The following is an 8,379-nucleotide window of genomic DNA, read 5'->3' on the forward strand; positions in this document are numbered from 1 at the left end:
TAAAGGTTCTCAGGTGGACGCCATTTACACCGATTTTTCTAAAGCGTTTGATAGAATCCCTCATTCCATACTTATAAGCAAATTAGAATCATTTGGAATTCACGGCAACCTTTTGAGATGGCTCACATCTTATCTTCGTAACAGAACCCAAGCGGTGGCGGTTAAAGGTCACACTTCTAGCTTTGTGCCTGTGTCGTCAGGGGTCCCTCAAGGCTCCCATCTTGGTCCGTTGTTATTCAACGTTTTTATTAATGATGTCATTGATTGTTTTCAGCATTCGGAAGTCTTATTGTACGCAGATGACATGAAGATATTCAGTGTTATCACGTCACATAACGATTGTCTCAATCTACAATATGATCTCGACAGATTGAATAACTACTGTCAAAACAATAAACTAGGCCTTAACATTGAAAAATGTTGTTCTATCACATTTTCCCGTAAACGTAACCCCATAGTTTATGACTACTCCATAAATGACAACCGCCTTAAAAAGGTGACGGAAATAAAAGATCTTGGCGTAAATATTGACCATGAGTTGCGGCTGACCGCCCATGTTGATAAAATTGTTCGGAAGGCCTACAGTATGCTCGGGTTTATATTTAGGCAGAGTAAAGATTTTAAAGATCCTAAAACAATTATTCTTTTATATAATGCTTACGTAAGATCTCACCTAGAGTATGCTTCCACAGTATGGAGTCCTCATTTCTCTATCCATATTAATGCAATAGAAGGAATTCAAAAAAAAATTATCAGGCGGATGAAGTATAAATTCAAATAATTTGATTCAAATAATATTATACCCCTTCAAATCAGACGCGAAATTAGGGATCAAACCTTACTATATAAAATCCTAAATGGGCTGGTCGACTCCCCCGCGCTACTCGCCCGCGCCTCTCTGCGCTGCGCGTACCCCCGCACGCGCTCCTCTAAATTATTCGCTGTCCCTTTCCATCGAACCACTTACGCAAAGAACAGATTTATCGTAAGAGCGTGTAAAAATTACAATGACAAATATTCTCATGTTGACTTGTTTTTCATTCCGTCAGTACAAAAATTTGTTTCTGCAATTAAGAGCAAATGAACAAATAATATAATATAACTCTGCTACTATTAGGGCAAATAATATAATTGATTTTGATAGTTTACTATTGTAAAATTAAGTTAAATTAATGCATGTCACGTTTGTGGTTTCAAATTCGCATTGTTTAGTTCTTTAGCACTAGATCTAGAGATAGTTTAATTGAATTGTACAAACAAGTCTTGTCTGAGCAACCATAATTATCTAATTTCAGTAGTGGAAACTGTTTTGGCTTATGTATGTATTTAAGTGTAATTATCTATATGTGTCATCTTTCGCTGTTTGTTTCCCATTATCAATAAATAAAAATAAAAAAAAAATTAATAGCAATTTTTTTTCCAAGAATATAACAGATATTACTTTATTATTGGTATCATCTCGCATTCAATGATGTATTTAAATTTTGAATAGGCCACTGGAGGCCAATTCAAACTTACATTGTGACATCAAAATGATGTTAGTTGCACGTTAATTTTACTCGTACTTGTCCGTACATGTTTTGGCACGGGCGACTGACGTCATTTTTGTCATGTCACAATATAGGTAAGTTTGAAGGCCATCCTTGCCAGTCCCCGATTTCCCCGCTATCTCTCCTCCCTTAACCCCGCTGGAGGCCACACAGGAAGACTGTAAGCTGTTGGGCCGCTGCGGAAATTACGCGGCGCGGGGTGGGGGGGAGGGTGTTTATACCAACACCCATAGGACCTTTGTATATTCACAAATGTACATTTCTAATTTTTGGGGCACGTTTTGGGTCAGTTCTCATAGTAAAGGTTTTGGGGCTATTTTGGGTATATTAAATGTCATAGGTACCTGTTTAGAGTACGCCGTCAACATGAAGATAAAATGTATATATGATCTTATTTTAGGTTTTAAAGGCCAAAGCGATTTATCAGTGACAGCTCATTATATTACGGCAAAGTAATATAAATCCTACAACACCACAGAATACCGCTGAAATTTGAAACTTTATTAGGGTGCGTTGGGGTAAGATTGAAGGGTTTTTTATGAGGAGTAATATAAAAAAAATTTAAAAAAAAATTTAAATTCATTTATTTCAAGCTATTTGGCTCATATATAACATTACAATTAAAAATACAATTAACATTAAAATAATAAATAACACATTAAAATAATAATAATACAATCAAATTAAATAAATTACTTACTAACTAGCCGACGCCTGTCCTTACTCCTTACATGCCTGTTGCAACAGTGCGTCACAGGACAGTCAAGACGATCTGCGATCATCGCCAGGACAGTGTTGGCGCTGGCCCGCAAGCGCCGCACCAGCGCGGCGGCGCGTACGCGCATGGTGGCGTGGAAACAGGCCGTGTGGGCCCCCAATATAAAAAGTCGTACGCAATGCTTTGGCATATGGATTCCGCTGTCCGTCTGTCCGTCTGGCCGTCTGTCCGTCTGTCTGTCACCAGGCTGTATCTCATGAACCGTGATAATTTTCATAGATGATGTATTTCTGTTGCCGCTATAGGTAATAACAAATACTAAAAAAGTACGGAACCCTCGGTGCGCGAGTCCGACTCGCACTTTGCCGGTTTTTTTATCTGAATTTTACGCGGACAAATTCGCGAGCGTAGTAGGCTAGTAACGTAGTGGCACCAATGACCGACAGGAACCAATATTTATTAATGAACAATTTTTATCCGAGAAATAAGGGTAGGAAACCGATTTCTTAATACCTATGGCAACACTGTGCGGCTACTTCACAACCTACCATTATTTTCTTGAATAAAAAAAAAGTGTCGGTTATTGGTTTCTGTCGGTCACTGGTAGAAAAGCGGATATTTATATAGCACTACCGGATATATAGCGGATATATGTACTTACCTCACTGTCACTATATTAAGTCGAATATAACATAGTTGCACCAGTGACTGACAGAAACCAGTAACTGACATTTTAATTTTTAATTATCCAAGAAAATAAGGGTAAGAAACCGATTTCCCTATACGACAAAACTACTAAGTTTTGACTGCACTGCACGCAGTCAACACTGTGCAGTTACTGCACGGTGCAGTCAGTGCTCCAGTCGAAAATCCTCAAATACGGATCAAAACATGTTGAGCATGTATTCGTGAGTAACCCGTTTATATAATAATTTGAATATATTCGAGTCTCGCGTAGTTCAAAATGGAACGAGTACGTATTGTTGTGTTATCGTTGCTTAACAGTTTAATATTTGTGCTATAATCGATTTCGAAGCACTTCTGCAATACAATGAAAAAGCCTTTTAAGTGTTATTAAAGTTATACAAAGACTTGTATAACAGCCGTTGTCTCCTGCGGATTAGTTTTACAGTTATTTCAACTTCTCCTTGGAATTAATTCCAAGACTTCTACCTCATTTTCTTGGGAGCAAAATCGCTAAAAGTTGCGTAAAGTTGCAGCTCTTAGTTTCAATGTCTTCTTAGTCTGCATTCAGTGAACTGTTTAAGAAATATAAATGGCTGCACTTGCGCATTTGCGTCTATTGCGTAGTGATTTAAGAATGTTTATTTTCAGAAGAAGGTAAACTACAAGGAAGGAAGGTACAAGCTTTACTGAAGGTATCGTTCGGATTCAGGCTGCACCAGCTTTAGCTGCTACAGTTTTGCAGCGCGCAGACCGCAAGAGGCTGCGGCCGCCCGCCATGTCCCTGGTGGACAAGTATAGAAAGAGACCTCAAGAAAGCCCAGGTGCCCCAACAGACAACCCAAGGTCGTAGGACTTGGCGCAGGACAGTGAGGAGACCCGACCCCAAATAATGGGATCCGGAGAGGAAGAAGATGAGTGTTGCAGCGCGACATTGCTATCGCAAATGTCAAGAATCCGAACATCAACATTGCTTTTGACATTTGCTTCAGTAATTTCGCGCTGCAATGCTGCTGAAGTAATGCCGTCGACTTCATTAAACGACACGACATCATGATCATCCGAAACGACAAATGGAATATACATTTCTTAATTAAATGACCTTTTTGACGTGCTTTGCAGTAATGCAGTCGTCGGAACTATTTAGGGGAAAGTCCCCTAGTGAAGGACACCTAAGACTAGGTAGTTGGTACAACAGAAGTTGCGCAAAGATTTTCTAGTAGAAGGTCGTTTTGGGAGTAAAATTAGTATGAGGATAAATTTAGTACATTGTTACTTACTTAGCATAAAACAAATCGAACTTATTTGACATAAAAATAATTATTTTCCTCAGTTGTTACCACTGGGGAGGGTACAGATGAGAAATAAATATCAGTTGTTACCTACTACCTACTGGTAAAAACTTGGTGGTAACTAGTGGGAATGGAATTAGTAAATCGTATTCTATATTATATGGTTTTTTTAATACCAATTTTCCTATAGACACTATAATCAGAACAATGACCTTAATATGGATACCTAAACGTAAACTAGAATTTGTCCCTTAAATCTTAGTAATGATTTAAATAACTGAAGCTAAGATGGTAACGATTCTGCTGACCACGTCATCTAGGGAAAACAATGAGTGAAAGCCGCTTTTTTTTTGTTTACGGAGTGGGCGAATGCATTTACGCACCGTCCCCCGGCCTCTGGGACCCTGTGGGACTCGCCGCTCCTGTCCCCTCTCAACTGGCGAGAGGGGAGGGAGAACTTGGCCCTACCCACTAAACCCACTCCGGCGTTTCACCCTCTTTGCCGTTTGCGAGAGCGCCATGTGATCGAGTACACTTCACTCTACCATGGCGCTCCCCGAATGAGTAAAAGCCCTGATGTCAATCATAATTATATTCATATGTGATCTAGATACATGTATGTAGCGGTTTGTATAGGTATTTATGAGATAACACAGGAATCTAGAGCATTTCATCGAAGGTTAAACGTGATGCGATGCAGAATTCATAGTCTATTTTGTTTAAATATATAAGTTATACTTAATTGATGTTATTTTAAATGTAATTGAATGAAATGAATAAATCAATTAATAAATATCGAGTAAACTGGCGAAATTTTCTATGTTGAATCGGCTAAGAATCTAAAGCTAAAGCTAAAAAATACTTAAAATTAAAATATAAAGAATCAATAATCCAAAAGAAAAGCCATTATTCAGTACTCATCACTCAAATTATTGCCACTTTTCACAAACCAAACAATACATTTAAATTTAAGCAATGTCTATGAATACCTACCTGAATGTCATGATAATAGCTGTTCGCTTTATTTTCACTATTAGTTAAATCTTTACCATGGTCTTCATCGCATACTTGTTCGTTATATTGTTGTTTATTAATAATATTAATACTAGTTCATATATCCGTGTACATGGTGGGACAAATCTCACTGAAGAATCAAATAAGCATTTAGTTGTAATAAAAATAAATCTGCTCAGTGAAGAAAGTAAAACGTGCACTGGATCTGTGTTAAATGCGAATTGGATTATAAGTGCAGCCCATTGTTTTAGATATAAAAATATTAAAACAGTCGAGGTAAAACAGTTTAAAGATGGGAAATTTGAAACAATTGGAAACGTTAATATTGCTAAAATCAAAGTACATCCAAAATACGATGAAAATGAAAGCATTAGTTCAGCTAAACATGATGTTGCTTTGCTTTATTTGAAAATGTTGGTAGAAAGTTTCATTCACATAGCTGAAGAATTTCCGGAAATTGGGCAAAAAGCAACTATAGTAGGATTTGGAGAAACCAAAAATAAGTCTGGACCAAGCGAAGGTGTGGTTGTTATTCAAAGAAGAAAGAAGGTAATTTGTACGTTTGGAAATATTTGGGGATGTCATGGAGACTCAGGAGGGCCATTAGTGTTGGAAGGACGACTAGTGGGTATTATTTCTAGACGGAAATGTAAAAGAACGCAATGCACAACGTATTATTCTGATGTTTATTCTAATCTTAAATGGATACAGCATGTAATTAGTCATACTTTGTAATAAAATTAATGTGTGAAATAGAAATTATTTTGTGTTTTAAAATGGAAAAGATGTCATTGAAAGATAAAATAATTAAAAAATAGTTATTTACGATACAAGTGCGGAAAAGACTCGTGTCGATTTAAAACACTCCCTGCGGTCGTGTTTTAATTTATCGCCAGTCGTTTGATATTACCTATTCGCACGTGTATCGTACAACGTTTTACAGTACATAATATGGCACTTTAAACTTTCGACATATGCACGGAAAGTGATATTTGACGCACTAGTGCGAGAAAGTAGCACCATATGTAGGTACTGTAAACTATTTTTCTATTTTAACGACAGTCATATTGATCGAATTTTGATTTTATAGGAGTTGTATTTTTGTGTTTTGAGAGATTTCAGAAATATCTATAATATTAAATTAATTACGCCGTGGTTTAAGTACCGGTATTAACGGTATAAGATTTTCTCTCGAGGATCAGGATAAAATTCTGTAGTACCTTTTCGCAAGTACCTACGGGAAAATCTCTCAAGACGTATTCAATGCGATATTGCGTATGAATATCTATTTTAGAGATATGGTCTAAAGGCGACGTAGCTATTTGGGTTTAAAGTTCAATTTTAGGTAGAAAATGTTACAAGTTTGCAAGAGATATCGGATTTATCTTCAGAACTGTTATTATTCTCATCACTTACCGAACATTTGAGTCATACGTACCAGTGTAACCTAAATAAAAAGATAATCGAAGATGTATAATATAGCCAACAGGGTTGTTGAGACAGTCATATTGATAAACCATGAACCACTTAAATGTATGGATAAACACCTTTCAATATTAAAAAAAAATTTAGCTTCCAAAATTAATTAAAAAATAGAACTTCCTTTCACTTGAAAGAAAAATAACACAAATGAACACCTGCCAGTCGCCCAAAATCTCGTCATAGAGATGTATAGCAAACCAACCTTATTCGAACGCAAAGCGGCGCGCGGTGCTGCGCGGCGCGCAATCCGTCTATACTTAATTCTCCATTTATCAATTATATTCGTATTCATATACGCACGGACTTCCTAGGTAATTGCTCCTATATACTTCTACCTGTTTGCAGTCTAGGAGAATGTGTTTTGTTGTTTCCTCTTCTTCCATGCACGCTTAGCACATGGGGCTGTCTGTTTTTTCCATTATGTGGAGGTGTTTGTTTAGTGTGTTATATCCTGTGACATACACAATTTTAACACTAGAAATAAAAATAAATTGGCGATTCCGAAATTCCGTTTAAATAGAGTAAATAATATGTCATTTATGGGGAACAGTGTGCGCTTTTATAATAAGTTACCATCTAATTTAACGAAATTGTCAATGAATAAATTCAAGTCAATTGTAAAACGACAGCTTTTACAAAAAGCTTATTATACGGTTAAGGAATTCGTAGAAGATAAGGATGCATTTATGTTAAAATAGAATAATTATGTATATATAGTTATAAGTTGACATGTGAAAGAGCTAGCTTAAGCCTATTTACAGAATAAACATTTTGAATTTTGAATTTTGAATTCTGTAATTAATCCTACTATTTTGTCTAGTTGGTGTCTAGGTGTTTTCAGTAGTATTTTGGTTAGTAAGTAGGACGTACTATACAAGTAATAATATTTTTGTCTTCAGATCTTTTTTGTTTGCATTTACGAAATTTAACAAACCAAGTCTTAAGGGCATGCGGTTACGTTTACACTGGATATCGAACGATCGCTCGCCTTTTTCAACCAATCGGAAGACTAGTCTAGATAAGCTGCAGGAATGCGAGATTCAATGGATGCATCTCACCAATAAGCTTAGCGTTCGGGTACTGAATGGAATCCATTCCGTTTTTTTGCTATTGTAGCGCATTATTAAAGAAGTTTATCTATAGATTTTTATAGTTATCATACATAGTATTTAAGTAAGATTCTACAGAAGGTCCCATTCATAAAATTAGTATGCCTCTAATTTGGTCTACTTTGGTGGCCGGGTGGTCTAGTGGTCAGGACGTTTGCCGTGTAAGCTGAAGGCGCGGGTTCGATTCCCGCCTCGTCCACCGGTGGACTTGGTAAATTTTTCTTTTCTCTTTAGTGTATGATATCTATTTCAGTTTACAATTTATGTGAGTACTTAAAAACACAAATCAAATTATTTTATGAAATAATTTGATTTGTTCCCGAGTTAGAATGCCTCTGTCAGTTCAAATGGTTTTGTCCCTTATAACCTTTCGTATGCTTCTGTAACATGTTGGCTCATAGGTGTCCAAAATATGAACTTAATGTTGACATGTTTAAGTTAAATTTCGGGATGCACTGATCGGTGCTAAAGTACACCAAAGGATAAAAACCACAAATGTTCTAAATGGGAAAAAAATAATGGTATCATTT

General features: G+C 36.6%; 1 non-coding gene across 1 annotated transcript; it reads left to right on the forward strand.

The window, feature by feature from the left end:
- The first annotated feature begins 7,976 nt into the window (after positions 1 to 7,976).
- Positions 7,977 to 8,048, forward strand: Trnat-ugu (transfer RNA threonine (anticodon UGU)). The gene has a single exon. It is a non-coding gene; the product is annotated as a tRNA-Thr (tRNA).
- Positions 8,049 to 8,379: the final 331 nt, after the last annotated feature.

The sequence above is a fragment of the Cydia strobilella genome, chromosome 16, assembly GCF_947568885.1.
Source record: "Cydia strobilella chromosome 16, ilCydStro3.1, whole genome shotgun sequence".
Lineage (NCBI taxonomy): Eukaryota > Metazoa > Arthropoda > Insecta > Lepidoptera > Tortricidae > Cydia > Cydia strobilella.